A 13,115-nucleotide genomic window follows, 5' to 3' on the forward strand; every position below is an offset into this window, starting at 1 on the left:
GTTACACGGTCATTGTTTTGTTGTTCACACGTTCACCACATTCATAAACGCAGGTTTCATACGCTCATGGCAGTTATATTGGTCACACGGTTATGGTTTTGTTGTTCACATGTTCACCGCATTCATACACGCAGGTTTCATACGGTTCTCACACATAGCGTCATGCTGTTTCGTGCAGTTGTGGCCACGCGCTCATAGCATGTCAACAGCATTATACTGCTCATAGTACTCATACCTCATAGCACATTCGTAGCACATATGCTCGACGCTTATACTGCACATGTACTTGTAGCATTTATACTGCACATGGCCTACATCAGGCACATACGCTCTTAGCATTGATACCGCAAGTATACTCATAGCATTATACTGCTCAGAGTATCATACCACTATACACTCATAACATTTATACCACATACACGCTCGTTGTATTCATAACACAGACATGTTCACGTCATGTATATTGCACATAGAATTGTAGCAATACACTACACGGACATTCGTAGCATTCATTCTGTACATACGATGGTAGTAATTATTATGCTGACACGTTGTAGTACTTATTCTGCGTACATGTAGCATTCATTTTGTTATGTTCTCTGCACTAACATCCATAGCGTTTACTGTACATGGGTAATGGTATTTATTCTGCATGTTCATCCACAGTGTCTACACTACACACATGCTCCCGTAGCTTTTACTGTACGTATGTTTATAGCATTCATTCTGTGTATTCGTGCATAGTCTTTTATACGGAAAGTTCACTCAGGTTTGTCAGGATGTAGCCCTATTGCCTGACTCCTCTTCAAGTTAAGGGGTCAATGTCGGTTGCTACTGACTCGTTCAGAGAAATCGCATTGTTGTTTATTGTCATGACCTGACAAGTTCTCAGGTCAGATACAACCTCCTATGTTGTATTTCACGACTACGTTATCAGTTAGTTATAGTACACATATTCAACTATCCGGCACAGGTACTCGTTCAAAGGGTGGTCATCATTTTAGTGGCACTAATCGGCTGTTCAATACCCGGTCACCTGACTCGTTCCTTCAGGGGTTGAGTCGCGGTTGTTACTGACTCACATTCAGAGCAACCAATTTCAGGAATACTCACAATGTTAACCTGTTGCCTGACTCCTCTTCAGGTTAAGGGGTAATGTCGGTTGCTACTGACTCGTATTCAGAGCAATTTTGTCGTTGGTGTATTTGTTATGACCTGACACGTTTTCAGGTCAGATACAACCTCGTCTGTTGTATTTCTCGATTTACGTTATTTCGTTATAGTACACAGATTCAACTATCTGGCATAGTTGCACGTTACGCTCATAGTCTGGTTACGTTCATAGCTTTATTTTGTTGTACTGCACATGGGTAATAGTTTTTCTGCATTTCCATCCTTAGAGTCTACACTACACATATGCTCCCGTAGCTTTACTGTACTCATGCTCATAGCTTTCATACTGCATATTCGTGCATAGTGTTTATACGGTAAGCTTATACAGCTTTGTTAGGATGTTGCCCTATTTGCCTGACTCCTTCAGCTTAAGGAGTTAATGTCGGTTGCTACCGACAAATTTTCAGAGCAATTACATTGTGGTTTATTGTCATGACCTGAGACATTCCCAGGACAGATACAGCCTCCTCCGTGGTATTTCATGACCACGTTATCAGTTACTTATAGTAGACATATTCAACTATCCGGCATAGTTGCACGTTGTCTTTTATCTTTTTAGATATATGTTTACACTTTATTTTCTAGGCATGTATGCGGTACTCATACTGGTGTTAGAGCATAAATTCATAACGTTCCTTACGTTTTCACGGAACTTACGCTCCCAGCTTGTGTATGATACATGCACCAGTACACAGCATTTGTTGCATACTACCATAGTTGTATGCGGGTAGGTTATTATGTGCATTCGTTCCTAGTGTTGAATAGCAGTTGCACCTCTGGCTGTACATATATTTACAATACACGATTACAGTATACATATGGTGCTTACATTCATTGCAGATATATCGAGCACATTCTTAAACCTCCTACGTCTGCAGGGGGGGATGCACCACATAGGTTATTGTTACAGACATGTCTCAGAGCAATAACATATTGAGTAGCGACTTGTAGTTGGGTATACTGTTAGCAGGTTATGCTGTACATACGGTTAACATGTTTCATGCGGTGCACACAGGGGAGGTAGATCATTTGCTTAGAGTATTGGACACAATTGGTCATTTTTGTTACTGACACGCCTTCAGAACAACACGCCAGCTTCATACAGGTATCTTGTCATGAATACTCATGATGTTACCCTGTTGTCTGACTCCTCTTCAGGTTAAAATGGGTAATGCCAGTTGCTACTGACTCGTTTTCAGAGCAATTTTGTCGTGTGTTATATTTGTTATGACCTGACACGTTTTCAGGTCAGATACAACCTCGTCTGTTGTATTTCTCGATGACGTTATCATTTCGTTATAGTACACATTCAACTATCCGGCATAATTGCACGTTCTCTTTTAAGGAGGGCCAGCATTTAGTTGCAGATATATTGTGCATTTAATGCAGTTACATGACTCATTTCTTTAGGATCGTGGATTGAATCGTGGTTGCTGCTGTCTCATTTCAGAGCAATTGATTTGACATGGTTATGTAGGTAATCTGACACGTTTCAGATAGCATACAATCTCAATATGGCATTTCACACTTACGTATTTGAAAAAAAAAAATTAATAAAAAAAAGTGGTTTACAAAGACCTGTGACGTTTACAGGCACGATGATGTCACAAAGACCTGTCATGTCTACAGGCTCAATGGTTCCGTGGGGACCTGTGACGGGTTCAGGCACGACGGTGTCACAAAGACCTGTCAGGCATGATGGTTCACCTAAACACTGGTCACATCTACAGGTACGTTGCTCTCGCAGGGAGCTGTCGTCTGCAACGGGTCATCACTTCCAAGTCCAGTTGGGTCAGTACAGTGGCTAGTTAGGTATGTCTGTCAGTACAGCCTCAATCAGGTAAGGTGCCTTCGTGAACCTTGTCAGGCAACATGACCCACATGGTCTATCAGGTAGATAGGTATTTCTTGTCATTTACCTGTCAGTTTAGTTTTTGCCTCTTAAATAGCAGGGGATTGGTGCTTGTCAGACCTGCCATGAAGTTAGCCTTTCCGTGTCCATTTGAAGTAATGTCACAAGGTGATAGGTATAGTTCAGTTAGTATATTTGGCATGGAAGGTTATTCTCAGGTTGATTCTTTACAGATGGACGTTACTACCACGATTTCAAAGGTATGGTTACCACCTCTAGTAGTCACTAGTTGGTCAGGGCTACTCTTTCAGCACACTAGGTATAGTCTACTTCGGGTATGTGAAGATTGATGCTGGATGTAGGATGTTTTATTTCAGGAATTGTATTCATCCTAGCATGGTTGCTTTTTGCCCTCTATAGGCGTGCCCTCATTGCGCGGTTATGGCACAACTCAGACCGCTATGCTAGGGTAAGTTCTTGTATAGATATGTAGGCAATCTTTCCTGTCACTAGTACACGTATGGAGCCCCGATCACAAGTATAAAGCCTGATGGGCTGTATTTGTGCGAGGGGCGGAAGTAATTATCGCTCCCTGCACTTCCAGGTGGGGCTTATTGGGAACAGGTGGGGGCGTGTGTATATAACTTCCCCCTCTCCTACAGGGGCGGAGCACGTGTCGTTTGTGGAACCCTCCCAACCCTCCCTTATCTTATTCCTTCACTATAGTGCATGCCCTCTATAGGCGTGCCCTCATTGCGCGGTTATGGCACAACTCAGACCGCTATGCTAGGGTAAGTTCTTGTATAGATATGTAGGCAATCTTTCCTGTCACTAGTACACGTATGGAGCCCCGATCACAAATATATATATATATATATGTTAGCACCTATAGCAAAGATCAAAATGAGACCACCATTATGGTGGTAGGTTTTTAGCCAATCCTTCTCAACCTGTGTGCCAACAGTGTAGTTCCTCTGGAGTGAGGCACCCCATATGCACTATAGGTGATAGGACCAACCAGGCTTCATCTCTCCAAGGACCCCATATAAGCCACATGGTCTGCCTCTACGATAAATAGTTCATTATAGAGAAAATATATGTATTACTACTATTTCTTGATAAGTTGTAAGTTGCAGTTATATTAACATATACAATTCCTTTATTCCCCTGTAAAATATACCTGGAGGATGTAAAAATACATCTAGAACTAGAAAGACTCATAATATATTTGAGCCGATTACAGTGATCATAAGGGGTTTGACAATGAATTTGCATGTTATTTCTGGTTAGTACACAACACGCTTCTCGCTTCAAGAGGACAGATGAGATAAGATCAAGTTTTCATGTCTTTGTGTACAGTGACACATCATTTATTTATCACTGAGATTGCTCCGGGCAGAAGGTGTGTGAGGCAGCGATATGTTCTTGACTGCACGTCTAGCCTTGATGCTAAGGCTTCTTTATATCTACTAAGTTATACTTTGAATTTATTTCATTAAAAGTATTGTAGCATATTAATAAATCAGTATTAATGTATTTCATTTCCCCATAGGGGGGTAAAATTATTGGATACAACTTTTTAATACACAGTATGTGTCACAGTGATCACAGGGCCTGCAAGGAGGCACTGGGGACGATGCAGAACAGCCCTGCCATCATTTATCACGAAAGTGCCCATACTATATGAGACAACTACCACATGTTACAAATCTATCTTCACCACCATTTAGCTGCACATTGCACCCATGGACAGCATTTTATGAAAGCATACAATTTATTTTTTTTTTACAGAAAATGACAACTTGCTTACAGCATTAATGCAATTGGCCAACACACCATATGTGCAACCTCTGCACCTACATGTGGGCCCTGGAGACAAGGGGGCTCACTACTACCTTAACCGGGTAGCAACACCTTCTTCTCTTTATAAGACTATATGCTAAGAACCGAGCAGACAAATTGCATGGCTTCTATTTTACTGGTGGATTGGCCTTCCAGTGAGGGATGTTTGCTTATATTAGATATACAGATAGAGAACGTGGGTCCCATATATACACAGGGACCCAAAACATTCTGCAACTGCCTATAATCAAAGGCCCCTCTTTTAGCACATGTTGGTATCAGCCAGTGTTAAAGGGGGTATCCAGCTAATAAAGCCATATCCCCTATCCACAGGATAAGGGATATGTGTATATTTGCATGGTGTCTGACTGCTGATCTCTAGAATGGCACCCATCTATTACCGCTAAGCTCTCGTCCCCAACCTTCTGAGAAAAACTGGTCTTTGCAGTGACAGCCCTTTTAGCCAATCACTGACTGAGGCAGGACATCGCTGCAGTTGGTGATTGACTGATTGGGCCGTCACTGCCAAGACAAGTACATCTCGGAAGGTGGGGGCCGAAGCACTTTGTAAGGTGAGTCGGCCCCATTATGGAGATCGCGGGGGATCCCAGCAGTTGGACCCCCCGTGATCAGAAACTTACCGTATTTTTCGTCATATAAGATGCTCCGGCATATAAGACGCACCTAATTTTATAGGATAAAAATCTAGAAAATAAAGATTCTTAACCAAATACAATGTAAAGTATAGGACAATGATCTTCAACCTGCGGACCTTCAGATGTTGCAAAACTCCAACTCCCAGCATGCCCTGACAGCCGTTGGCTGTCCGGCATGCTGGGAGTTGTAGTTTTGCAACATCTGGAGGTCCGCAGGTTGAAGACCACTGGTGTAGGAGGTAGTACTCATGTGTCCCCTCCGCTCCGGACCCGTTACCGCTCGTCACTGCTGCCCCGGATGTCGCCCTCCATCGTTGTCGCCGCGTCCCCGGAGTGTCCTCGTCACTCCGGAACGTCTCTGCTGCCCGGTATCCTCGCTCTCCGTCGCCGCCATGATGTTGCTACGCACGCCGCTCCTATTGGATGATGGGACGGCATGCGTGACGACGTGATGACGAAGGAGATCGCCGGCCATGCAGGGTATCCCGGCACGGAGCAGACACCGAGGAGGCAGGTCCCTCCCAGTGTCCTGTAAGCTGTTCGGGACGCCACGATTTTCCCGCGGCACTCCCGAACAGCCCGATTGAACAGCCAGGTTAGTGTAATTTTCGCTTTAGATGCGGCGGTCAGCTTTAATCGCTGAAGGGTTAATACAGGGCATCACCGTGATCGGTGATGTCCTGTATTAGCCGCGGGTCTCGGCCGTTGATGGCAGCAGGGACCGCCGCGATAGGTGTGTATTTGCCTTATAAGACGCACCAACTTCCCCCCCCCCCCCCCCCCCCCAGTTACTTCCCCAACTTGGGGAAGAAAAAGTGCGTCTTATACGGCGAAAAATACGCTATGCCTTATCCTGTGAATAGTGGATATGTTTTTATTTCCACATTGGATATAGTGCAGCTCCAGTGACATAAGAGGATTCCCTGGAAAAGATATTGCAAATTGGGACAGGGACCTACAGTTGAAACCAGAAGTTTACATACACTATATAAAAAGACACATATTCATGTTTTTTCTCACTATCTGACAATCAGAATAAACTTTACCCATTTTAGGTCAATTAGGATTACCAAAATTATTTATACCGTATTTATCGGGGTATACCACACACTGGCCTATAACACGCACTCTCATTTTACCAAGGATATTTGGGTACAAAAAGTTTTTTAACCAAATATCCTTGGTTAAATGAGGGTGTGTGAGTGTGCATGTGTATACCCCCGATACACTGTTTCTGACCCCGCAGAAGCCCCCAGGAAAGGCAGGGGGAGAGAGGCCATCGCTGCCCACTTCTCTGCTGCCACCCCTTCTCTCCCCCTGGCTATCGGTGCCACTGCCCCTTCTCTCCCCCTGGCTATCGGTGCCAATACCCCTTCTCTCCCCCTAGCCATCGGTGCCGCTGCCCCTTCTCTCCCCCTGGCTATCGTTGCCGCTGCCCCATTGCCGCCGCCGATAGCTAGGGGGAGAGAAGCGGCTCCAGCAATGGGGCAGCAGCGCTGATAGCCAGGGGGAGAGAAGGGGCACCCATTGCTGGCGCCGCTGCCCCGTTGCCTCCCCATCCCCTGTTGTATAATTACCTGTTGCCAGGGTCGGGTCCGCGCTGCTTCTTGCCTCCAGTGTGGCGTCCCCCTGCGTCGTTGCTATGCGCTGCACGGCGCAGCACAATGACGAGTGACGTCACTCGTCATTGCGTCTCGCAGCGCATAGCAACAACGTAGGGGACGCCACACCGGAGGCCAGAAGCAGCGCGGACCTGACCACGGCAACAGGTAATTATACAACCGGGGATGGGGGAGGCAACGGGGCAGCGGCAATGGGTGCCGCTGCCCCTTTTCTCCCCCTGGCTATCGGCGCCGGCAATGGGGCAGCGGCGCCGATAGCCAGGGGGAGGGAAGCGGCGGCAGCAGGGCTCTAGACCCCAGGACAGGCAGGGGCAGAGAAGCCGGCAGCAACGGCAGGTCTCTGCATCGGGAAAAGCCGCTGCAGTTCATTGATTTAAAGCGCCCGCCGATACGTGTTATACGCCGATAAATACGGTATTTGCCAAATGCCAGAATAATAAGAGAGAGAGAATTTGTTAAGGCATTTTTATTACTTTCTGCAAAGTCAAAAGTTTACATACATTTCATTAGTATTTGGTAACATTGCCCTTAAACTGTATGACTTGGGTCAATCGTTTTGGATATCCTTCCACAAGTTTCTTTGCTCATGGACAAATGAGCACTAAGTCTTCCTGATGACCCACTATGGTGGGGAACTGCAGCATCGGAGACATGGTTCTTTATACTTAAATATGGCTTGTACCTAGTATTTAATATGTAACCAGTACCTGATAATCTGTGCCAAGGCTTACTTTTTCTTATTTTCTACTCGGTGCACTTTGTGCACTTTCCAAGCACCTTACACAATTGCAATCACTTTATTTTATTTTTTTTAAGAGCCAAGGAACGTGGTCTCAAATCACCCAAAGTGCAAGAAAAAGTGCAAAACGTGTTACACTAAAAAAATTTGCACAAAGAATGCAGTCTATCACAAGCCCTTCTTCAACAGGAGAGAGGCCCCCCAACAAACCTTACCCTTTGCCTCCGGACCAAAAGGTACCTGCGAGGTTCCAGGTTCAATATCCCTTTTCGCCGAAGCTACTAAGGGACCACAAATGCTCCCAGGATCACTCTTGGACTTTAGCTAAGATATCTGCCTGCAGAGCAAGGTTGGTACCATGCCCATGCAGGAGTACCCAAGGTTTTTGCAGGGAGGTGCGGAACCTGATGGCCACATTCACCTCACCTAGACAAATCCTGTGGACACACAACACGCAAAAAGTGATACAGTGAACAAAAATAAATAAATAAGGGAATGTGTGCTGGTTTACTGCCCAGACATTCGGCCGGATCTATAAAAATTTCTCCGATCCTAGCCAGAAGGCTGGGAATCAAGAGATGAGTGCCACAAGGTGTAGAGATATGGTGCAAGTGCTTCCACTCAGTGAGCGTTTCCTCTTAGGGAGTTTCGGCACCTCAGGGGTCACCACTCCCAGAGGCACAAAAGTACCTCGGCTCTAGACCCTCCCAGCCTCATGACTAGACCCGGATGAAACAGGCCACATCGGGGCAGCCATTGAGCTGATTCCTCAGAACCAGCCCTGGAATGTCCTGGTACATCTGCCCCCTCCATGCAGCATCCATCCTACATGAGTGGGAGAGACTAAACCACTGATAATAACAGATACTACACTTGATCTTAGCCAAAAGGCTGAGAAGCGATAACTTTGTAGAGTATGGTCCAGGCACCAGAGACACGGGGGTTGCCCTTTCTAGGGCGAGTGCACCAGTTGCGTGTCAAACAGTTAGGGGAGAGGACTTTACAGGGCCAGATTTTGGGGGTCACCTCTACTCACCCCCTAAGGGTTATACAGCGTAGATTAGGGACAGTACATACCACTGTATTGTTTGTCCCGGACACGCTATTGCCAGTTACGCTATCTCTGTCTATGGCTATCCATAATACTTACAGTTGCTGGACTAGTAATTTATGCATTAGGCAACCGTTGGATTGGTTTGGCAATCCGTTTTTTTTAATTCTGGCACAAACACTAATTATTTACCTACCTTTTATTATATACAGTATCCAATAAAGGTTATGTTTTAAATATTTCACTACATCATATATCCCAGTACATGGTAGGATTGTTGTCAAGATTCACAACTGATTGACTGACTATGTGATTCCTTCCAAAAGCTTCTCACAATAGTTGGTAGGAATTTTGGACCAAAACTGGTGTAACTGAGCCATGTTTGTAGGTCGCCTTGCTCGCGCCTACCTTTTCAGCTTTGACCATAAATTTTCAATAGAATTGAGATCAGAGCTTTGTGATGGTCACTCTAAAACATTGACTGTTATCCTTAACCTCTTCAGGATGCCTTGCATCTTAAGGTCATAAGGACGCAGGGCGTACAGGTATGCCTGTGGGAATTTCAGTCCGCGCTGCTAGCCGGTCGGGACCGGACCGGTATGCCTGCTGAAATCATGTTTGTGATTGCCAGAAATCGCCAGTCAATTCAGACCGGCGATCTGCGGCGATTCCGGGTCATAAGGGTCTCTGGTGACCCGGAAAACAAGGGGGATCGGGGGTGTCCGAGACACCCCCGATGCGCCTGAAGGGACAGGAGTGAGGTGGCAGGAGTGACACCCCTCCTATCCCTTCTATTGGTCTGTCAGAAGCGACCGACCAATAGCAGATCAGGGGCTGGGACGTTAAAGTTCGGTTTCCCTGCTCTGCCCACCTATGGTAGTCAGGACAGAGCAGGGGAACCGTGATGTGAGCGGCGGTGGCGGTGGAGGACCCTTACCTGGTGGCGATCGGTGGCAGCGTGCGACAATCCTCCAGATTTCGCGGCGTGCGGAGATCCTGCTGCAGGAGGGGAGTAGGAGCCTAGCAACATCTGCAGGGCGACAGTTTGGAGCCCACTATGCAGTGGACTCTAAACTGTAGCTCTCCAGATGTTGCAAAACTACAACTCCCAGCATGCCCAGACAGCAGTGTGCTGTGCAGTGGTCTCTAAACCGTGGCCCTCAAAATCTTGCAAAACTACAAATCCCAGCATGCACTAACAGCAAATGGCTGTCTCAGCATGCTGGGAGTTGAAGTTGCGTGCCTCAAGCTGTTGTATAACTACAACTCCCAGCATGCCCTTTGGCAATCAGTGCATGCTGGGAGTTGTAGTTTTGCAACAGCTGGAGGTTTGCCCCCCTGTGAATGTACAGCATACATTCACACGGGTGGGTTTACAGTGAGTTTCCTGCTTCAAGTTTGAGCTGTGGCAAATTTTCCACCGCAGCTGAAACTCCTAGCGGGAAACTCACCTTAAAACCTCCCGTGTGAATGTACCCTAAAAACACTACACTACACCTGCACAAAATAAAGGGTAAAACACTATATATACACCCCCTTACACTGTCCCCCCCCCCCCAATAAAAATGAAAAACGTATCGTACAGCAGTGTTTCCAAAAACGGAGCCTCCAGCTGTTGCAAAACAACAACAGCCATTGACTGTCCAGGCATGCTGGGAGTTTAGAAACAGCTGGAGGCACCTTGTTTGGGAGCCAATTGTAATGCTTGCATCCGACTCCACACCTATGCAAATACCTAATGTAGGCCTCAAATGCGCATGGCGCTCTCTCATTTCAGGGCCCTGTCGTATTTCAAGGAAACAGTTTAGAGCCACATATGGGGTATTTCCGTACACGGGAGCAATTGCTTTACAAATTTTGGGGGGCTTTTTCTCCTTTCACCCCATATGAAGAGGAAAAGTTGATGTCCACACCAGCATGTTAGTGTAAAAAAATTAACATTTTTACACTAACATGCTGGTCTTGCCCCATACTTTTCAATTTCACAAGAGGTAAAAGGAAAAACAGATCCCCAAAATTTGTACAGAAATACCCCATATGTGGACGTAAAATACTCTGCGGGCACACAACATGGCTCAGGAGTGAGAGTGCACCATGTACATTTGAGGCCTAAATTGGTGATTTGTACAGGGGTGGCTGATTTTACAGCAGTTCTGACATAAACGCAAAAAAATCAATCATCAATGGTGACCCCATTTTGGAAACTACACCCCTCACGGAACGTAAAAAGGGCTATAGTGAACAAGTGTTTGACAAATTTTCGTTAAAGTTGGATGGGAAAATGAAAAAATAAAAAATGTCACTAAAATGCTGGTGTTATCCTAAATTTTTCATTTGTTGCAAATTTTGGGGGATTTCTCTCCATTTTCCCTTTGTAAAAATAAGAAAAAAGGCTCTACAAGAACAGGCGAGTGTAAAAAATGAAGATTTAGAATTTTCTCCTTCACTTTGCTGCTATTCCTGTTAAACACCTAAAGGGTTAACAAACTTTCTGAATGTCATTTGGAATACTTTGAGAGGTGCAGTTTTTATAATGCGGTAATTTCTGGGGTATTTCTAACATGAAAGCCCCTTAAATCTACTTCAAACTGAACTGGTCCCTGAAAATCTCCGATTTTGAAATTTTCCTGAAAATTTTGAAAATTGCTGCTAAACTTTGAAGCCCTCTAATGTCTTCAAAAAGTAAAAACATGTCAACTTTATGATGCAAACATAAAGTAGACATATTGGCCCACATTTATCATTGTAGGTGTAAGTGAAGCATTTTTTTTACACCCTTTTTTTGTGTGCTGATAATGTGTAGGAGCACCAAATGTATTAAATGTTCACAGAGCATTTGATACATTTTGTACAGGTAAACATTTTCTGGAAGTTCTCTCTTCACATACACCAAAAAGCTACGCCAGGTCTGGGATGGTGTAGTTTTAGAAACTTTTCAGTGGCTTTCAGTTCATAAATTTCAGTCCACGGCATACGCTGAATTGAAAAGCGTGTACTGCTACTCCAAAACATCTGGAATGACTAAAATATTCCACCACCAAAAGGCGCAAAATAACACACAGTGTGCCAAAATAGCGCCTTTTGTACGGAGAAAAAAAGGTGTAAACTCATTGATAAATGTCGGCCATTGTATTTGTGCATCAATATATCATTTATTTGGAATATCCATTTTGGGATTTTTCACTAAGAAATGATGCAAGTAACAATTTAAAATTTACCACTATGTTAAAGTAGAATATTTAATGAAAAAACTATCTCGGAATCAGAATGAAATGTAAAAGCATTCCAGAGTTATTAATATACAGTATAGTCCTTAAGGTGAAAATTAGTTTTGTCCTTAAGGGTTTAAGCCACTTTGTAACCAGTTTGGCAGTATGCTTCAGATCATTGTCCATTTGGAAGACCCACTTCAGCCAAGCTTTAACTTCCTGGCTGATTTCTTGAGATGTTACTTCAGTATTGCCACATAATCTTCATTTCTCACGATGCCATCTATTTTGTGAAGTGCACCAGTCCCTCCTGCAGCAAAACAACCACACAACATGATGCTGAAACTGTGTTTCACAGTTGGGATGGTGTTCTTAGGCTTCCAAGCTTCTTCCTTTTTCCTCCAAACGTAATGATGGTCATTATGGCCAAACAGTTCAATTTTAGTTTAGTCAGACCACAGGACATGTCTCCAAAAATATAGGTCTTTGTTCCTGTGGGAAATTTCATTCAAGGATTATCCAGACTTGTGAAAGTCCACAATTCTCTTCCTGATATCTTGGCGGGTTTTTTTAAAACTTTTTTTTTAGACTTTCCCATGATGTTACACACAGCAGCAATGTGTTTCTGGTGTGCATTAAAATACATCCACATTACAAATACATCCACATGTGTGTCTCTAATTTACTCAGATGTTGCCAATAAACCTATCAGAAGCTTCCAAAAACATTACATTATCATATGGGCTGTCCCAAATTGTGCAAAGGCATAGTAATCCTAGTGTATGTAAACTTCTGACTTTGCATAAAGTACTAAAAATGTCTTAACAAATTATCTCTCTCATTATTCTAGCATTTGGCAAATATAAATAACTTTCGTAATCCTAATTTGACCTAAATGACAAATTTGGGGAACAAGTCGGGAACATAACAGAACCAACAAAAAGATGTACAAACAAGGCATGATATAGCTA

At 44.3% G+C, this 13,115-nt stretch overlaps 1 non-coding gene across 1 annotated transcript; it reads right to left on the reverse strand.

Annotated features, from left to right (window-relative positions):
• Nucleotides 1-8,593: 8,593 nt before the first annotated feature.
• On the reverse strand, nucleotides 8,594-8,787 carry LOC130344193 (U2 spliceosomal RNA). Its single transcript, XR_008883210.1, has one exon. It is a non-coding gene; the product is annotated as a U2 spliceosomal RNA (small nuclear RNA).
• Nucleotides 8,788-13,115: the final 4,328 nt, after the last annotated feature.

Source organism: Hyla sarda, chromosome 1 (genome assembly GCF_029499605.1).
Source record: "Hyla sarda isolate aHylSar1 chromosome 1, aHylSar1.hap1, whole genome shotgun sequence".
In the NCBI taxonomy this organism is placed as follows: Eukaryota; Metazoa; Chordata; class Amphibia; order Anura; family Hylidae; genus Hyla; species Hyla sarda.